Below are 22303 nucleotides of genomic sequence, written 5' to 3'. Positions count from 1 at the left end.
AGAGGAAGTAAGGCATTTTGCATTATGTAATGGAACAGTAAGAATGGACTGTTCTCGGGTGTCTGCATCCAATGGAGCTATGCTAGAAGCCACACAAATTGCATTTGGAACAGACAACTTTCCATTTCTCCTTGCAGAGTATCTAGCAGAGTCCTCAGTTCACAAGATGAATAAAATGAAGATTGAATGGCATACAAAAAAATAAAAATCTACACACACAATCATCAACATACTAAAAGGCAGCAGGGTTACTAGAGCCCAAGATAATAAATAGGTAAAAATTTGCATAATTAGGTCTTAGAATTTCTTTAGTTGTGAAATATGTGTGATTCACCTGATGATTCTGGGTGTGGGTCAGGAAATGTTCACGTCTCTTAAACTGCTTCTGATAGAAGCCAGCCTAGCTTCATGTTTTGCCGATCCCCTAGGTATTTGCACTGCTAGGTATTATTAGCCAACTGGTTTGGCAGGAGTTCTTTGTTTTTTGCACTGATGTGATGTATTTTCTGAGTTGCCTGAACAAACAGGTTGTTTAGTCCATTGTGTGGGGAAGCCTGAAGGTGGTTTTTGGAGAAGACAGAGCTCTCTTCCAAGGAAGGACTATTACATGGTTGCAGTAACTGATGAGAAATGATTCTCTTGATATGCACATGTCGGTGAAGCCACTGGAGGGTGGGGAAGCAACCCTTCAGATTTCTGTGAATGTTAGAGCATAACTCAAAGAACCAGTTTCCCCTGAAAAAATTCTCAGCCAAACATTTCCAAACCACTTTTCTCCCTCATGTATCCCTAATCGATAAGAAGTTGGGGTGGGGAGGGTTATACTGAAACTTTGGTGCTTATGATGAAGACATCCAAAATATTTTGCTGTAGGCAGTGAAATGAAGTAAGAACCCAGGCTGCCCGTGGGGAAAGCATCAGCCTTTGAATGATCAAAGTTGGAATCCATTCCCAGCTCTGCCATCATTAGCTTCATGACCTCAGACCCCCTCTGAGTCTCAGTCCTTCATTGTAAAGGACTGTTGTGACACTGAAATAACTTATATAAAACACCTAGGATAGTGTCTAGTGCAGTGGTTCTCTAAGTGTGGTCCTCAGACCAGAAGCATCAGCATCAACTGGAAACATGTTAGAAATGCAAATTCCCAGCTCACTTCTGACCTAATGAATCAGAGGGGGACAGCGAGTGGGCAGCAGCAATCTGTTTGAACAAGCCTTCCAGGTGTTTCTGATGCACAATAAATATTGAGAACCACTGGCCTGGCAAATGAAAGTCCCTCAGAAAGTGGCAGCTCTTACATACTTTATACTAGTCTAGTACTTTACAGCTTACAAAGTCACTTTTCCACCCCCAATACCATCTACATTGCTCAAGTTTGCATCCCCTTTGAGTCAGTATTTGCACTTTGCAAAATTTTCCAAAGGAAATAATTGGAGATGTTTAGAAAGATTTATGTAGTGGGTTATTCATTTATCATGCAAGTGAAAATGGAAACTCGAGTTAAACAAAGAGTATGGGATTGGTTTAATAAATTCTGGCACATCTACATAATGGAACATGGTGCAGCAATTAAAAATCATGTTGTAGATCTTGTCAGAGCAAGCCCTAAGAATTACCTAGGATGCTTTCAAATGCAGACCCGTGGTCTGCATCTCAGGTATTTGCCTTAGCCTGTGAGTGAGGGACCTTAGAATCTTTCTCACATGCCCCCAGGTGGTTCTTACACACCCAAAAGTTTAAAAATTGTGTTTTAGATTAATAATTAATAACATGGCAGGTATTTCTGGTATATTATTGAGTGGGTAAAGACATACCACAAAGCAAATATTTATAGTATCTCAATAATATGGGTACCATAGACATGAATGTATAAAGACCCAAAACATACATGCTAAAATGCTAAGTAATTGTCTCTGGGTGGATGGCAAGATGGAAATTCTGGTGGTGTTTTATTTTCTCTGATTTAAATTTTTTATATTTTCTTTAATTTGTGTAACTTCAATGAGAAAAGCAATGTTATTTTTAAAAGCCACATATATAATGCACGTGTCATTGAACTGTGGAGTGGGAACTTCATATTTGTGCTTGAGGATAGAAAACTCTGATGTAGATGTTCAAATTGCCAGTTATAAAAATAGTCACAGGGATGTAAAGTACAGCATAGGGAATATAGTCAATAATATTGTAATAATTACGTATGGTGTCACTTTGTAAGTTACATAAATCACTATGCTATACACCTGAAACTAATATAGTATTGTCTATCAATTGTAATTTTAAAATTTTCACAAAAATCTAAAACAAACAAACAAAAAGAAAACTAACTTAGACACTTGATGTGTCTACAAGAAATAGAGGACTAAAAATTACAAAATTAAGACATGAATGAATAAAATACATATACTTGTGTCTCAAAACAGAGAGCACTTAAGTCTGCTTGCAGGGTGGGAGCCAAGATAAATTTGAAATTTAGCTGGAAAACAGTCCCCCCATTCTTCTCCCATCCCCAGATGTGCCCAAGGAATACAGACAGTCTGCCACCTGTTAGGCAATGCAGATGGCTGGGCATACTGCTGACCCTGTATGTTCCTGATGGTCACAGGAGACAGAAGGAAAGAAAACCACAGAGTATTAACCCAGCACAGAAGTTGCTGAGCCTTTGATGGAGTTCTTTTATAGTAGAAAAGTTGACCATCTTACAGTGGTGATGAAGGTGTGGCACTTTCTGAAGTCAGAGCCGTGTGTAAATTACAAATGACTGTCTTGACCAGATCCCTGGCCTCCCCAACAGTGGGTGCTGACGGGTAGATAACAGAAGTGCAGGAGATAGTCTCATGAAAAATGCTGCCTTTCCCCAAACTGACCCGAGCAACTTGAAGTTCAAGAACTGCTTTCAGCAAGTGCATATTAACTGTCTATCCTGAGCCCACTACAAAGCTGGGCCCTAGAGAAGAGATCAAGGCAGCAAAGAACAAGGACCACCAGTGCCGCTCCAGGCTCAGAAGGGACCCCACACTTGGGGCTTGCTCTGCAGAAACCTCTTGAAATTCCTAATAATTTTATCTTTGAGTTAGTGTTTTGTGAGTGAAGTCCAAAGGGACAATGGAGCCTAGGGATTGGGGATGAGCTTGGCCCATCCCCACATTGCCTCCCACCTCCCCCAGGTTGTTGATGTCCTGCGCCTCACCACCATCCATGGTCATTGGGGCAGGCAGAGGCCTGGACACACGTACAAGGGGGCTGGAAGTGAGGTGTGTGTACCCCTTACACCAGGTTGCTGGACAGGACCCAGGGCGCCTTGGAGGCTCTGAACTCACCCTGTAAGTATCCCTATGCTTGAGAAAACGTGATGCTAAAAAGCAAATAAAAAACGTGGCAGGTCAAGAGAGAGACAGAGAAAGAAAAAGGGAAGCCATTTTTCCTGCTTTTGGAAACGACCCGGTGGGGCTTTCACCCTGGGAGTTGGTCCCGATGAGGACTTACAAGGGTGGGAGGAATCGAGGGACATACATAAGATTAATGAAAAGAGAGAATTTATTGGAAGAAGCTCCTCCCTTAATGAGCATTTCTGGTTTGTCTGAGAAAACTGCTTTACCCAGGAAGGGTGTACCCCTTGAAAGCATCACACTGTAGAGCAAATTGTGAGGTTGAGTAAGAAGAGCATTTTCCCAGAAGAGTCTCTAGTGATTATAGTCCAGGACACAGCCCTGCTTAATTATATGCGGTACAAGCAATTATTCTAAGCAGTAGATATGCATGAAGCCAGGACTAATAGAGAAAGTACTGGGAGTTCAACAGACAAGATCTTTGGCTTTTGCTAAACAATGTCGGAAAGAAAAACACAATTGTCCAAATGCATTGAGTTTAACTTTCTTCCTAGAAATTATCTTTCCAGCAACTTTCTGTTGTTCTTCTTTTGAGAAAAGAGTTAATTTTTTAAAAATGAAAATAATAAAGTGTGCTTTGTAGAAAACATGCTCACACTTTGTTTATTAGCATTCTGGGGAGTAAAGGGCACACATTCACAAATTAATCACAATGCAAATGCTTATTAGTGCAGAATATACTATATGCATGTTTATAAAAATCAATTACATTTGCAACCATTTCTAAATTACCCTCATAGAATTAAAAACCACTTTAGACACTCAATAAAGGGAGAAAAATCCATTAACTCCTGAGTCCCGCTGAGTGTCTCGGTGAGAAAGAGAAAAAGCTTAGTAATTACATGTGGAAGAAGGATTGTATGTGTTCCAAGGTGGTCTCTTCAGAGACCTAAACCTTGGCCCAGTTTACTCCAAGTCACATGAGCACATCGACTTCATCCCTTCTTTTAACATGAGAATTTAACCAGGATCCTCTTACGTATTTGCATCTCTCAGAGACAGATATAAAATGTGTGTCCTGTACTGCAGAAAAAAGGGTGTAGGTAAGAAGGTGATTTGAGACTGAGCTGAGCTTCCTGTCAGAGGTAAGATATATCTCCGTGGTGATGTCTGTCCAAAAGACTGGTGGATAGGATGTCTAGCCAGTTCTGCCCTTAGTGCCAGGTAAATGGGGCTACAGCCTGAGGCCCATGTTTTAGTTTAAGAGAAGAGAAATCCATGAAGCCAAAGGGATGTGCCCACTTGGAACCAATATACTTTCTTCTAGTCCATGCCTTAGATACATTGAACCTCAAAATTTTCTTCCTAAATGACTAAACCTGCTTCCAAAACCTGTGTGGACCAGTTTTACAAGTCACAGCATCCCTAGCCTGGTGATGGCCAAAGGGCAGCTCTTTGCAGGCTCCCTGTGTTTGAGCTGGAACATCCACATACCTATGAGTGTGTGTGAGGTCCCTTCAGTTGCCAGGCTAAGCAGACACTAGAGAAACAAAAGGGGCAGGCTGTGGATTGGAGGGGTGGGGGCCTTCATTTGTACACTTGCCCCTGTCTGCAAATGTTAAGGCTGGGTCTGCTTCCAGGAGACCCGATGCATAAGGTTCTGAGGAGCTTTCTAGGCAGAAATATCTTAGACAGAGGGCGTGAGGGACAGAAGGTTGACCTTATATCAGGGCCTCATTCTCTAGCTGAAAGGATGATTGTGAGGACCCCATAGGGTCCATCCCTTAAATTTATCATTTCTAGTGATATGAAACTCAGCTGAGTTGAAACTAAAACTTATTGAGTAACATTTGATTTAACATAAGAAATGCTCACTGAGCTAGTTAAAGTTCCCTGGATTTTTACATATAATCTCCTGGAGAGTCCTCCTAGTGACTTGGCTAACTGAGGTAGACATAGAGTCCTGTGCTAAGACTAAGAGTGGGTCCTTTTTTTCTTTTCTTTGTATGTTGAAGGTTTTGTTTGTTGCTCCCTTTAGGAGAATCAATTCCATTTAATAAACCTTTGTAAAAAGCCACAGAAGCTGAGGGGCACGGGGTTAAACCATGCCCTTAAGAACTGGCCCTCTCCAGAATGAGTCTTTTTAGTAGATTACCTGGAACTTACAGACAGTTCTATGAGATGAACCTTTGAAAAGTCTATCTTTTTCTTATTTTTAGATTTGGGCCTGTTTTGCTTTTTGTCTTTTTCTTTCATATATGAGTTGAACTCTTATCATTATCCATTTAAAACAAACCAAAATTAATCTTAAAGAATTAAAATGCAGGGAACAGCTTCTGTGGGAGGAAATCTTGACTTAGGTCCACACCACTTAAGACACAAGCATGTCTGGCTCTGCCTGCTCAGGACAGACAGAAGGGGAAGCCAAACAGTTCTCTGGGCATAAATGCTGCCCACACTGTTTTACAGTTGTCAAGAGAGTAGGAAGTACAGATAAAAAATGTGAAATAAAGGATGTTCATAATGGCCCATCGTAGATGGTAGACTTGCAAATCAAAAAGGCTGGTTTCGAGCGTATCATTGACACTCTCAAGAAGTCTGCCTGTGTCTAAAGAGACCTCCCTGCCTGCCTGGACCTGAAGCCTGAAGTTCTGCCTGTATATTGAACCAACAGCAGCTGAGAGGGGACCCCGCGTTTCAAGCTCTGGTCACATTTCTCAGAAGCAGTGTGGAGGGCAGCCGTGGGCACGGAGGAAGAATGGTACAAAACTTCACAAGGTCATCTGCAGAGCACTGCAAACCAAAGGGCACGGAAGTCCCAGAAACAAGACATGAAGGCCTGAAACAACCCGGCCCCCTTCACAGACTTGCCCGCCCACCACAGACCCTGTGAATCTGTGTAGTTTCAATTCTGGTTTACTTGCCTTCTTTGTTAAAAAAGGAAGCTACCTATATGGAAGCAACAAACTCAAACATCTTTCGTCGGTTAAAGTTTTCACCATATTGAAATAAGCTCCTTTAATGGTTTCTTTTCTTTTAAAAACTTTTGCAGGATTTGGGAGATACATCTCAGTCATGTATGTGGTAATGTAACTTTCATATTAAAAGCCATTTGATTTCAAAAGTGTATCTTCTATTTTTTATTAAAATTCACATGCCATAAATTCACCCTTTTAAAGTATAAAATTCAGTAGTTTTCAGTACAGTCAAAAAATCATATCACCATTATCACTATCTAATTTCAGAAAAATTTTATCATCCCCCAAAGAAACCCTATTACCTATAAGTCTTCATCCCATTCTCCATTTTTACTCAGCCACTGGAAACTACTAATCTACTTTTTATCTCTATGGATCTGCCTATTCTGGACATTTCATATAAAATAAAAATCATACGATATGTGGCCTTTCGTGTCTGACTTCTTTCACTTAGAATAGAGCTTTCAAGGTTTATTCACGTTGTGGGCTAAACCGGTACTTCGTTCCTTTTTATGCTGCATGCTATTTCATTGTATAAATATACCATAATTTTATCCATTCGTTATTTGATATAAGTTTGCATTGTTCCCATTTTTTGGCTGCTATTAATATTCCTGTGAGTTCTTGTAGGGGCATACATTTTCAGTTCTCCTGGGTATATGCCTAGGAGAAGAATTGTTGGGTTATGAGTGTATCTACTTATGCTTTTTAAATCTTAAAAAATGAAAGCTGGTCCCTCAAATGTTAGTCTCAACCTCCTGGCTACCAAAAAGTCTCACAACTCATAGAAACCATTGATAGTTTAAACAAGGATTAGCAGATAAAATTAACTGTAGCACTTTTTCCAGCTTGTTCACTATGGAGCACTTTTATAAAACAAAATTTGTACTTAAGAGTCCTTCCTTCTAAAAAGTAGCATAAAGGAATAACATCTAAAACATTCAGTGTGCTCTGGTTTGGCTTTTTATGAATCTCTTCTAGAACTAGAAGGTCATGAAGACCAGAATGACACAATGACTTGGGAGAGGAGGACAGCAACTTAGCAGATATGGGCGAACACTTTTTCCTGAAAGGATTCTTCACCCTTCTGCACAAGGATCAAGAATGGGGAAATAAATCAACCATAAGATTGGTTAATACCATGTGCATCATATTTTTTTATCTGTGTAGGGAGCTGACCTGACGATACACCAACTAGTCAAAAGTGAAAAATTCAGTCACATGGACCATGTAGCATCAGGTAATTTAAAAATAAGAACCCAGTGTTAATTTTGGTAGAGTTTTCTCCCCTCAAAATTTATTTTGTTTCTAGACATAGCTATGATTTGAAGAACAGAATGTCTACTCAGAAATATGCTACATTGATAAACTGTGCCATGAGAAAAAGAGACAGGATATATTTTTGACTTTTTAATTTGACTTGTTATAGTTTGCATTCCTTACTTTCTGTGTGTGTGTTATCATAGCTTTTCTTCCCCTGTAGATTTTTCAGTTCTCTCTGCTCCTTTCTTGTTTTCTTCATTTTTCACCCCAGAATCCCTGAATCACCATTTCATCACTTGTGATTGTTTTCAAACTAATGTGTTTCGCACATACGTTTCAGGGATATATCCATCAGCAGAAAGTTGGAAGTGCCAATAAAAATTGTCTCTAATTTGTTAATGCATGTCTGGAAAATACAAAAAGTGTCAGATTGGTACAAAAATAAAACAGAAGGCTGAGGAGTGGGAAGGAGAGGAAATATATATAATAAGTACTTTGTTGATTTCTCCACCCCCATCCCATAAACTACCCACATGTCACTGCCTGCTGTGGGGTTTGACTAGTGCCTGAGCTTTAAGCATCCAGTGGGGTTCCAGGCCACTGACTCTGAGGGTTCATGCTTGTCAGTGGTAATTCATGCATCTAGCATGTTCCTTTCCTGGCAACTCTTCTAAGAGATGAAATGCTGTAGCTTCATTCTAATCACAAGGTTCCTTGGGAAAATCTCTTGGATGCTATACAAATCACTCCAATCCAATCTTTCACTAGGGATCACTGAAATATACAGGGCCCGCAATTATGATTTGTATTTGTGGTCCTTGTGATTTGTATTAACAGCAGTCTTCCAAAGTGTCAGAAAGAGTTCACTGCATACACAAAGGCACCCAAGATAGGGTTTGTGCTGCTTGCAGAGCATACATGCACATGCTATTCTGTGTAGTGGGAGAGACACAGCCCAGGCGTGTCTCAGTTCAGCTTCATATGGCACTTGCTGGGCACAGCACTGTCCTCAATGCAGAGAGAGCTGCAAGAGTAACTTGTTCTTGAGGAGCTCAGGAGATAAGCTATGATACACAATAGAAGCACAAACACATGCTGCGGTGATTAGAAACGTGCGTGCAAATGCTTAGAAAATGAGCTAATCATTATGTGGAAATAATCTCAGCAGACTTCATTACGGAGTTGATTACTAATCCTAAATCTGCAGGAACTCTAAGATTTAGTTTGGCAAAGAAGAAGGCGAATGCCTTTTGAGTTGTGGAGGAAGAGAGAAAATAAGAGTAGAGAGCAAAAAGCCCCAGTAATGGCATTTGAAATTTAAAACTCATCTATTCCACAAGTCCCTTTTAGTTCAAGGAGGCCTTGTGACCTGGTTCTGGCCAACAAGTCAGCAGAATTCTGCTGGGTGCCGGAGTGAGAAAGCTTTGCTTATCTCGATGCAAAGAGGCCGATGCCGCCAGCACCAACCTCCTCACTCTCACTGCTGCCTGGGAAGATAAGATGTTTGACGCAGCAGCAGCTTCTTCTGACGTGAAGGACAGGCCAGAGAATCACGAGACGTTGGACTCGACATCCCTGGGTCCTCGTTTTCAATGTGGGAAAAACAACTCCTCTTGGAGTTTGGATTTTCTATTATTTGTAGCTGAGCATATTCCCAATTGATATTCTTAGGTGGGTTTTTGGCCAGGAAGAAGTTGCCCATATTTTAGTTGTATTTCGTAAAACTAATTTCAAAATTAAATTATTTCATAGGATTATTTCATGAGAAAATAATTGTTTTATATCTTGCAAGTTTACTTACTCAATAACAAATAATTATATATACAAGGTGGAGCAAAAGTAGGTTTACAGTTGTTCTTATGGAAAATAATTAATAAATAATAATACAAGGATAAACTCTATTCCCCGTACTCATAATTGTAAACCTACTTGTGCCCCATCCTGTATATAATCTATATATACACATGTGAGTCTATGTATATCCATTTCATAATTTGTAGCTAAAAGCAGCTTTCCTGAGCTTTCAGCCAATTTGGTCCATTAAGCCTCACTATCTCAGATGCACACATTTAAAATCCTCTGCAAGGCCATGAATTTAATAAGTCAGCTAGGATTTCATGGGACAGATACATTTACAGTGTCATTTATTTTCCTTTAGTTTCTGTTCCAACTCTATGAAGTAATCTGTCTCTGCTGGCATTTTTTTTTCATATTTAGAAGACTGTGTATCAACTGCAAAATCTAATCTTTTCACAGTGCTTTCTCATATTTCATGAAATAAAGGTGGTTTAAGAATTCATAGTCCTTATGCCCTTCAAGAGTTGCTTTTCCACCAATTTTATAACTGTCAGCAGGATACTAACAGCAAATCTGGAAGGCTAGCAACTTTCCACAGACGAAAAAACTGGAAGGGACCATCTGGACTAATGGATCCCATCACTGGTTGATCTTCAAAATCTTCTGGGGGGCTTCTTAAAAATCAAATTTCTGAGATTCATCCCCAGAAACCTTGATTCAATGGATCAGGAAGGAAGGCCAGAAATACCTTTTTCTTTTAATCTCTCCAAATACTCAGCCAGGTTTGGAACCTACTAACCAGTTAGTCCAGTGCTTCTCCAAATGTGTACACAGCATAACTAGGGATCTCATTAAAATGCAGCTTCTGTCTCAGTAGATCTCAGCTTGGCAGAGACTCAGCTTCCCTAACAAGCTCCCAGTGGTGCTCATGCTGATGGTTCATGCACTGCACTTTGAGTAAGAAGTAGTTAAGTCACCTTCCAACTTTTGTACTACAGGTAAGAAAATGGTAGAAAGAGAGTGACTGTCCAGGTCACATAGACATGCAGTGTCAGCATGAGGACCCAAACCCAGCTCCTTCAAGCCCAGTCCCCTGCTCCTCTGGACTGTTCCACTGACTCCAGAAAAGAGCCATCTGTCCACGAGACCTGTTGGTGTGGATGAGGAATGGAGATCATGAAGCCTCACCTCTTTGGTTCACGCTCTTGTTTTATGATGGGACCTTTAAATAGTTTGTGATCTCCCTCTCTACCTTCTTCAACTTCTCTTTCCACCCCATACCCACCCAGTGGTGTGCTGGTAAATGTTTAATACTGGCTCTCTTGATGGGGGTAGGGGATGGGGGTGAAGAAAAGCCCTGATGTATAATGTTTGTTGATGTCTGTGGTGTAAACACCCCTAGCACGGCCGATTTGAATTACTCACCTGACACTGCTGAACACGGAGCTGGGAAAGATGCCCACGACCAGCTTTCATGAACTAGGGGACCCAGCCCCAGCATCCCACTCATCCAGCTCTCCTCCAATGCAGAGGAGCCGAGGCCACAGGCAGGGCAGCAGCAGTGGTTCCAGCCAGGCTGCCAGGAGTTGGTAAAGCAGGTCCTCAAATAACATTCATTTCATTCAACATTGTTTCATTATAACATTGATAAGATGCCAAAGAAATTGAACTCTTGTTTATATCAATTAGCCCATGGCATATTGGTTTTGTTATATGTCCTTTTGCTTAAAGTTGCAGAACCTAAACACAACGTTAAGTAAGGACTTACTGTACTTGGCTAGGGGTTAGGAGAAGAAATAGCGCTATTGCTTTCTAACTAAGTTAACTTCTGGTGTAACTGGTAAGGTGTATTGATTGTGTATTAACAATGAAAATGCCTTAGGGAAGCTAATACCAAGAAAAGAGAAAAGATAACAGGGAAAGAATCAGCTTATAAAAGAACTGAAACATTTAGAGACGGAAAACAAGCGAAAGAAATGAACTGATTAACCTGAAAGTGGACATGCGTATATATAGGTACTTTCATTTAATCAAAATAGAACCAAAAATAATAATAAAATAAACCACTGGATTAATTTTCAGTTTAAGTCAACAGTATTGACTGAGTGACCACTGTGTTTGGAATATTTAACTGGATTGTTGCAGCTTGTGTTTTAATTTCATGTTCTCCTATTGAAATTTTTTTTTTCTTTTTCCTGATATAAACCACTTCTGCTAGACGTCTCACCAGAGAAGACAAGACAAAAAATCTCCTATGCTAGTGTGGGAGTTACTGTACTTCATTTGTCACTTTCCACCAGGTAATTTATAATATTTTTAAAATAAAGGCTGTCTATTAAAAGAGATTATATTATGCAGTTTATACAGCACTAGAGCGAGGCAACACTGTCATGCAGAACAGATACCATTGTACTGAGTAATAACTAGATCCATGTACCATAAGTTTACATTGTTTATGCCATGCAAAATAGTGCAAATAGAACATTATTAATCTATTCATTAAAAACTTATAAGTTGGATAAAAAATTATTTTCCCATGTCATTAATGAACAATGAAAGTAAGTACAAAAAAATAATAATAATGCCCGGCCGGGTGTGGCTCAGTGGTTGAACATCAACCTAGGATTCAGGAGATCGCAGTTAGATTCCCAGTCAGGGCACATGCCCGGGTTGTGGGCTCAATCAATGACTCTCTCATCATTGATGTTTCTATCTCTCTCTCCCTCTCCTTTCCTCTCTCTGAAATCAATAAAGATATATATTTTAAAAATAAATAATAATAATAATAAATATGGATTTTTGACATGGAGTAAGTTTGGTTATCATACATATTTCTACCAAAAATAGCCTTGTTTTCTTTCTGCTAAATTTCCATTCTCACCTCATCACTCTCCCTAATAAAAATACTTCTTATGAAGAAGAGAGGAAAGATAACATTCTTCTCCTAAATATTATCACCATTCATTAGCTGTCTTGGAGAAAAAGTGTAATTCTTTCCCATCACATATTTACTTAATGCTACGTAGGCTCAAGAACACTTGAGATAAACTTGATTGGTTTTCTCTTGTTATCAACCCCTGAAGTTCAGTATAAGAAGCTGAAAAGCTGAAAAAGACCTAGAGAAATTCTGCTTAAACTACATTTAGCAAAACTAAACCAATAGGTTTAGAAGCAGAAGACCATTATGAAGTGACCTTACTTGTTCAAAACATACAAGCAAACCTAACATGAATGAGTTAAAATTTTTTCATTTAAGAATATCTGGACACTGAACTGAAAATTTCTTCAAGGTTTGTCTTCAACTTACCTGGCAAGTCCTACAGGTTTGATGTGATACCTACAGAATGCCAGTTTAATTCAAGAGTGTATTTCAATAAATACTTATTAACTGCCTACTATATGCAAGATCCTGGGAAATGCACTGCAGATACAACTGACTAAATGCAATACAGGGAATATAAACTAACCTACCTTTTTTTGAATATCAGCAGTATGCTAAGAATTATTCTGAGCTATGATCTTATTTTCGATCCAAAATAGGATCGAAAATCCTAAAACAGGATTCTGAACCAGTTGGTTTAGAATATTGGTCTAATAAATATTGTCCACATTATACATTGCTGACAATAACAAATTCTTAAATATTTTGATTACTAGAGAGAAAAGTGAGAAAGTATAAGTTCAACAGAAATCCATTTTCTAAATGAGAACACAATCATGAGATCCTGAACAATGGGTTGAACATTTTTGTCAGTCGTATACTTTTCCTAGTCCTAATTTGCACCTAATAGATTTGTTGTGAAGATCAAAATAAATGAAATGTATGGGGAATTTGTGAACTCAAAGCACCATACAGATGTAAAGTGAAATAATTATTATTTGTATAGGTTTTTACACACAGACATTTACAGGGTCAACATTTAAGGAGCTCGTAGTGTACAAAGCTGTATCTCTTCTTCCAGAAAACATTGAAAATTGGTCAGTTTCTAGCTTTTTACTGTCCCACAGCTGATCTGAGTGAACTGTAACTTTTCCAAGATAAAGATTATATTTTGCCCTTTATTTCTGGTTTTCTTTTGCTTTTTTTCTCTCTATCTCTATCTCTTTTTTAAAATATACACCCTCCCTTCCTCAAGGAGCCTAATAAACATTATTGTTGTTGTTATTTTTATTATCTTAACTTTTGCTGCCAAACCTTGAACTCATCTAGCCACCTCTTCATATTACAGATGAAGAGATGAAAACCACATGAGGCAATGTCATTCAGAGACTGACAAAGATAGAGAGTGGCAAAGATAAAACTAAAGCCCAGATTTCTAAATCCTTTTCAAATATTTTTTCTGGAGCATTTGGCCCAAGAGGAAATAAATAAATTCAAGTTTTGAGTATTCCTAAGCTTTGGACTCTGGGAAAGTTACATTAAATAGGCTTTGTGTTGGATGATTTTGCCCATTTATAAGCTAATGTAAGTGTTGTGACCACATTTAAGGTAGGCTAGGCTAAGCTATGATGTTGAACAGGTTAGGTGTATTAAATGCATTTTTAACTTAAAATATTTTCAGATGATGATGGGTTTACTGGGATGTAACATCATTGTAAGTTGAGGAGAATCTGTAGTTGAATGCATGTATTATTAACTCATTCAGCTATAGAGAAACCAAAGCCAAATATTTCTCTATGCACATTTTCCTTTGACTGTTTTCAACATAAGGAGTCATTATGGTGAAATGTTGAGAAAGTTTCTTTATATCCATTTACTGACTTCTAACTTCAGAGAGGGTATTTTTTAGTTAAAATTTTCATTTGGTTCTCTTCTATAATTCTTTGCCAAAATTTTCAGTTATGTCTTTTAATTCCTTAAACATATTAAGCACAGCATTTAAAAATAAAAGTCTGATAAGTACATTATCAAATCCATATAGGTCTGTTTCTATGAACTGTTGTTTATTTTGGTTTTGGGTCATATAGTCTTATTTTGTTATATGCTTGGTTATTTTTAACTGGGTGGTAGAGATTATATAAGGAGACTTTTGGAAGAAATTTTAAGCTTTTAATGATATCATCTTTCTCTAAGGATAGTTCTATCAAGTAGCTAGGCTTGAGGCACTAGCTATCTGAAATCACTGTAAATCCAACTATAGATTAATATGTTTCAAAGATGAGGTTCAGTCTCTATGAGGGCTTATCTAGTATTAGATTTGGCAGTCATCTTAAAGGGAAAAGTAGTCCCCAATATCAAGCTCAGTTTTCTGTCTTCATTCCTCTTCCAGTTTTCGTCCCACAATGCCTCACTGAGCTGTTATTGCTCCAGAATAAAACCAACAAGTTTTAAAACATTTTTCCGAATGCTCACAATTGTATATACTTACTTTAGTATCAAACACTACCTGAACAAAAAATATTTAATTTGATAGATTTTTGTGTGATTTTCAAAACACCTTGTATCATATGATTCAAAAGTGTAATTTGGATAAGCCTTAGTCTACTTTTCCATATTATTCTTCATAATTTTTTAACAATTTTATATCTAGCAAACATGAGAAAATCTTTCATGAAATTTCAAAGCCTTTGAACTTTCTTGAAGTGTCACTATCCACAGGAGATTTGTTGTGTTCTGTTAACTTGCTGTCTTGATCTTATATTTCTCCTGCCCAGACTCCTCTATTATCTCCTCTCTTGGGCAACTCTCAATAGCAACTCTGCTAAGATACAGTGAAATAACTAGAAAAGACTAATTTCCTGAATACTTTAGAAAGCATTAATCACCACCCTTTATTAATCCTCTGTTGGCACACACAAGAGTTCATTTTAAATTATAAGAACATTTTATGTTTAGTACAGATGTTCTCCAGAAGAATTGAAAGAGATTTCCAAGTCTTATATTACAAATTAGAAAGCAGATAGACATTTTTAACCTGATAGGAAAGCAAAAATACAGAGGAAATAAATGACAAGGTCTTACCAGATCAACATCAAAACTAGCAGCACTAAGCAGACCTGCTGATTTTTACCTTAGAATGTAACCATAAGAGGGTAGAAATGTTTACGTGAAATAAACAGTAGGATGACCAGCTGGGAGAAATAAGATGGCGGCGGCGGCCGCAGCTGCACCCGCCGCCTCCCGCAGCCACATCAAAATCACAACTAAAACATAGAACCACCAGCACTCAGAGCCTCCTGAGACCTGGCTGCACAGAAGCCCCACAACCAGGGAGCTGAAGCAGCACCGAGAGGGGGAGGAGGGGCGGAGACGCGGGCGGATCGGGGCTGAATCAGGGAGACGCGGCCGCGGGCCCACACCCGGTGCCTCGGTTAAAACCCGGGAGGGAATCTCGGGGTGGGGGTTTCCCGGAGGAGGGAGGGGTCCCAGCCCCACGGCAGGCCCCCAGCCCAGGGCTCCAGGCCGGGAAGAGAAGTCCCCACAGCTTCAGGCTGTGAAACCAGCGGGGACTGTGGCTGAGGGTCGCGGAGGCTGCGGGAGCCCCAGCAGCTCCTCCTAAAGGGCCCGGCACGGACTCACTCGGACGCTCCCTCTGAGCCCAGCGCCGGGCAGCAGCCTGAAAGGACCCGGGACACTCGGGGGGAACTAACCTGCCTGAGATCCGGGCGAGAGGCGGAGGGCGGCTTCCTCCCAGGCAGAGGGGCTGGCAGAGGCCATGGCTCCTTTGGTGAGTCCTCCCCGCACACAGCCAGCAGGCAGGCGCCATGTTTGAATCGCCAGCACCTGACTCGCACCTTTGGCCCCGCCCCATGATTTCCGGAGGCCCCGCCCCTCCCCACCTGCAGCTCCTCCAGGCCATTTCCAGGGGCTTTTCTGTGCAAGTGGACTCTCGAGCCTCATGCTTAGGACTTTCCTAAAATCTCTCAAACAAGCAGCAGCGGGCCCCATACGGCTTGATAAGTAGCCCCAGGCCTGGCACTAGTGGCAGCCTGCATTGGGTCATAGCTTCCCCTCTCTTGGACACCTCCAAGCCCAGCACAAGTAGCAGCCAACTACGGTTTGCTGTGTAGCTCATGCTGGGTGGCCCTGGGCAAGGCACTGGCAGAGGCTGACTTTACACCTCAGGGAGGCCCCAGAGACAGTGCACCTGGTGGTCAGACTCAACCACGCTGGATTACAACCCTACCACATCCACGAGAGACACACTCAAGGGGCGCACTTGGTGAACACCAAAGCTCCACTAAAGTAAATCCTGCTCCATAGGGGTGTCTCCAGCACAGCAGCTCTTTGGCTGTAGTTGCAGCTGGTCCTCACAGCCCGTTGGCCTGGAGGTTAATTCCTCCCAGTGACGAAACAGCAACCAAAGCTAATCTACAGCAGAACAGCGCACACAGCCCACACAGGGGAGCACCTAGAAGGCCCAGCTCAGGTGACTGGGGAGGCTAAGCCACTGGATCTTACAGGACACCTACTACACAAAGCCACTCTGCAAATCCCAGGAGACATAGCAGTTTTACCTAATACATAGAAACATACCTGGAAGCAGACAGAATGTGGAGTCAAAGAAACATATCACAAAGGAAAGAACAGAAGAAATGTCCAGAAAAGGAACTAAATGAAATAGAACCAAGCAAACTAACAAATGCAGAGTTCAGAATTTTGTTTATAAGGATTCTCAATCATATTAGTAAGAGTATTACGAAAACAACTGAGACCATCGATGACCTAATAAAATACCTATCAGAAATGAAGGCTACATGAACTGAAATGAAGAATAATTTACAAGGAATCAACAATAGAGTAGAGGATGCTGAGAATCAAATCAGCAATTTGGAACATGAGGAAACAAAAAACACCCAACCAGAAGAGCAAAAAGAAAAAAGAATCCAGAAATATGAAGATAGTATAAAGAGCCTCTGGGACAACTTCAAGAGGCCCAACATTCGTATTACTGGGGTACCAGAAGGAGAGGAAAGAGAACAGAAATTGAAAACCTATTTGAAAAAATAATTACAGAAAACTTCCCCTACCTGGGGAAAGAAATAGACTTACAAGTCCAGGAAGCACAGAGGGTCCCAAACAAGAGGAACCCAAAGAGGCCCACAGCAGGACACATCATAATTAAAATGCTAAAGGTTAAAAACAAAGAGAGAATCTTAAAAGCAGGAAGAGAAAAGCAGTTAGTTAATTACAACTAACTGCTGATTTCTGTCAGCTTATTTCTGAACAGAAACTTTGCAGGCCAGAAGGGAGTGGCAAGAAATATTCAAATTGATTAAAACCATAGAACTACAACCAAGATTGCTCTACTCAGTAAAGCTATCATTTAGAGCTGAAGGTCAGATAAAGAGCTTCACAGATAAGAAAAGGCTAAAAGAGTTCATTGCCACTAGACCAGCACTACAGGAAATGGTGAAGAGTCTTCTTTAAGAAGAAGCTAATGAACAAAAGACTAACTAAATAGTTCCAGAGACACTGACGCATGAAATAGACGATCATATTTCAGAGGAAAGAGGGAAGGGGGGTAGAAGGTGGGAAGAGATTAACCAAAGAAGTTATATGCATATATGCATAATCCATGGACACAGTCAATAACGGGGTGAAGGCCTGGGAGCAAGGGGTCAATTGGGGGGGGGGGATGGAACACCTGTAATACTTTCAACAATAAAGATAATGTTTTAAAAAAAAGATGACCAGCTAATTATATCATTCCCATTTTTAAAACTTTTTCCTCATTGTCTCAGTTACTTGAATAGCATAACTTTTCCCAATCTTGCAAACATGATCAGAAACTGTGTATTTTTATTTTCTTTCTAATGCTAACCTGGACCTCCATGCAGCTACAACTGGAGATTAGTTCTTTCTCTACATCCCAGGTTCCTACCACAGTGACTGGCCAGTTCATTCAGTAATTATGTGAAGGATGTGTATTTTATTTATTTTGATTGTAATTTGTAAATTTTATATAATCCTTGCAAGGTGGCAAAAAAGCTCTTTTTGGTAGGTGTAATCCTTGTTTGGTAGGTGTAACCCATATCCCTTCCTTGTGATATTTCCCTCTAGTACTCTTTTTTCTATCTCCGGCCTTCCCTTTTTTTCTGTCCCTGTTTAGAAATCTAGTTACCCTAATTATAAGCTATCTAATATAGAAGGAGAATTCTTTTAATGAAGCATCATTTTTAATGCCTTATCTTCATTCCAGAATTTGCAACAATGGCAGGATTTTTATAGAGGCAGCAACCACCACATATATTTCTATAAAGGGAATACTAAAGCCAAAGGGCAGCATTTAACATAGAGAAAAGCCAACATTGCAAAATCTCCTCCAAAGGCGTATCATCAGTAGTATGGAATGTGGAGGGGACTCTCAGAGCCTGGCATAGTGTGGCAGGGTTTAAGTGCCAGTTATGCTTGTGGGTGTCAGAGGTCACTTCTTGATCTGTAACTGAAAAGTGGAAGATGACTCTTATGTCTTTGCTACTGATGTGAACAAAATGTCATGGAGGGCGATGGAGGAGGGACTGAGTAGGTTGGTAAGAAAATAACTCTCCCAGCCTCCTCTTCTTCCCAATGTTTGCACAAGCTCAGCTTTGTAAGTTGCCCAAGGACATGGACTTACTTCACAGCAGGTGCAAACATTCAAGATTATAGTGAGACCTCAAATAGTTTAGGTGGCCAATCTAAATTCTACAATCTGCCAACCTGACCTTGTCCTTTCTTCAGGTGTTTATGTGATCCTGGAAAGGGAAATATTTCCATTACATAAAATAAATTACAAAAGTAATGTACCCAAATCCCATAGTATAATGATAATATTGCATCTCTCTCTCTCTCTTTTTTTTTTTTTTTTGCTATAGTATAACAATTTCAGAGCAGCATAAAATGTTGGCCAGGGTCAGGAATTAACAAATCTTAAATGTGAGCATTTTGGGTCTTTCATTTAGTTAATTCCATTGAAAATCTTTATGTCATTGGTGCTTTTCAGATACATCATGATTATATGTGTGTTTGGAGATGACTTCTGAGAGAGTAGAATATGGAAAAGAAGCCTTTGAATCCAGCTGTGACATTTGATATATACCTAAATTTTGTAGATCTTATATGCTGATTTCTGCTCTGTCTGGTTGGTATGATAGGCTAAGTTATTTTTAAAGGTACATCTGTTATTTGTAATTAAACTTAATTTGGGTTTCTTAGGAATTTCTCTTTAAAAATGTCTTCTTTCCAGATCATATCTACTCTAACTTTTGTTATATTTGTAATAGAAGAACAAAGGATTTTAAAGGCAAGATCATCACTTTAGAATATATGAATGCTCTCTGTGACCTACCATTCCCTTGATGATAGGAGGGGGGGTATGAGATGCCCTCTCATTCTCCGAAGGTTCTCTAGGGAAATCTGTCATTCATAGCTACCTGGGCAGGATGGAGCAGGACACATACATTGTGACACAGACTATGTAGGAAAAAATAACTAGGACTGAACATGCAATGCCAGCATTTCAATCACCTCAGAAAGTCAAGATTTCATAGAGAAAAGCTTAAACATAATTCTCAGTAGTCATTGTAGTGGTGCTTGTTTTGCTTCTAAAACAGGTCACTGTTGGTGCCTACTTCTGAGTAGCTCATAACTTACTGTGAATGTCCACAGGCTTAGTCACATGGCCCACCCTCCTTTTCAGAAGAAAAAGGGGTGTGTCTGCCATGTTTACTACTGAGTCACTGTAGTCCTGACAACCTGTGAGCAATCAGTGATGGTGACCAGGAAGATGACTGCATTCTTTCATTGTTATGGTTTTCAGAAACTAGTAAACGTTGAAAACTTATTTTAGCTACAAATAAAACCCAAACAATTACATTTCTTTTTCTTCTTGAAGGTGTGTATATAAATGTACTGTTATTTAAGGACACACACACTTAATGATTCAAATAGGTATGGGGAGACTCAAGAGAAGTGTTCTCTTAATATCTAAGTAGGAATAAGCAGTAGTTGCCAGATAAGGTTCATTGCTAAGGAAACCAAAGTGGAATGTAGTTGAAAATATGACCACTGATGGCTTTGTATGACCCTTAGTTTGCTCACTTCAATTAAAGAATGCCCTGTGGCCTTACTACCCCTTAGTCATGACTCTTCAAATATAGCATATTTAATAACTCATAGTTTTATATGATGTTGAAATGAAGTTTTATGTGATGTTAAAATGAGAATTACAGACATGAAAATTAGATTTACAAAAATTGTTTCAAATTCTTCTGCACAGAGGATTTCATTATTCTCTCCTAGCAATTTCTTTATTTGTTTGTTTGTTTGTTTGTTTGGATCAGTGAGGACGTGTGGATATTTACTTTATACTTTGAGTTATAATCCAGTGCTTTACTCATTTCCTTGCTCAAATTGTTCCAGCTTTGGCCAGTAGGAGCTTTCACAGTTGGCCTTTGTGTCCCATCTTTGGGGGATTTTGCTATTGTTGCTGTTGTTGTTTTTGAACCCTTCCTTACTTTCCAGCACTCCAAGATGTCGCAGGCTCATTTTGTATATTTCCTACCCAGTCCCATAATCAGCCATTTTTCCAGAGCTTCTTGGTTCCTTTTATTGGAGAATGTTGTTAGAATCCTGTGTCTCCTTACTATGGAGGCGCTGTGGCTTTTAGGCCTTCTCAGTTGACAAGTCAAGGAAATGATTGTGTGGCACTAACCAGTATATGTACACATATCTATAAATATTTCCGTATGTGTTTATTTGTATCTATATTGAGCTAAACATGAACACATGTGCCCAATTCAGTACCACATGGATCATTCTATTCCAGGACCACATGGATCATTCTAGCCTTTCCCCTTTGCTTATCTGTAACCTTCTACTCTCAAAGTGAGAAACCAGACTCCCAACATCACCATCCATTGACTTAGTGTTCAATTCCAGTACACATGTACAGTGGCCTCAGAATTAACCCATAATCCTGTGAGACACACCTTTACTAACTAGAGTACGATGTTTATGTGCAGCTCCTTTGTCTTTAGTCTTACAGTCTCCATTCATTTCCAAAGTCACTTAGAGATCAGCAATCTTCCCTCTACTCCCTTTGGTAAGATTATTTCATACATTTATAATGTACATAGATTATTTTGCCATAGCTGTCATTCCACCCTGAGATCCCACAATCACCTAAATGATTTCTTAAAATTTTCATACATTAACAAAAGGATATAATGTTCACATTTATCTTAGTACACCAACCTAACTCCAAGGTAGGCTAGCATGCTTGTTCATAAACCTTCTCAAAGGCAGCAGGGACTGTAATGATGTTTCCTGGACTTGGGACTAGGATTTTTTTTTTTTTACTATATTTTTCTAAAAATACTGTATTTCTTTATTGTGGTAAAATATTTTCTATTTTAACCTTTTTAAGTGTACAATTCAGTGACATTAATTACACTCACAATGTTATGAAACCATCACTATTATCTGTTCCCAAAACTTTTTCTCAGAACAGAAACTCTGTGTCCATGAAACAATAACTTCCTATTTTCCCCTCCTACCAGCCCCTGGTAACCTCTAATCTCCTTTCTGCCTCTATGAATTTGCCTATCCTAGACATTTTGTGTAAGTAGAATCACACAATACTTGTCCTTCTGTGTCTAGCTGATTTCACTTTGCATAATGTTTTCAAGGTTCATCCATGCTGTAACACTATCACAACTTTATTCCCTTTTATGGCTGAGTAATATTCTATTGTATGTATATACATTCCACCTACCTGTTCTTCTGTTGATGGACATTAGGGTTATTCCCATCTTCTGGCTATTCTACACAACAAGTTTTATAAGTGTAAGTGTTTTACAAAGAAAGGAAAGTGTGTTGAACTTTCCCGAAATTCAAAACTTGGCTAAATTGTAGTTACCACTGGTGTGCGGCATTTGATGCCAAATGATAAGGAAATACGCTAGAAATGAATCACTGAATTTTGTGTCACTGGCATCATCAGAAGTGACTCTAG

This window comes from Miniopterus schreibersii (genome assembly GCF_964146895.1).
Source record: "Miniopterus schreibersii genome assembly, chromosome: 6".
Lineage (NCBI taxonomy): Eukaryota > Metazoa > Chordata > Mammalia > Chiroptera > Miniopteridae > Miniopterus > Miniopterus schreibersii.
This window is presented reverse-complemented; position numbering follows the sequence as displayed.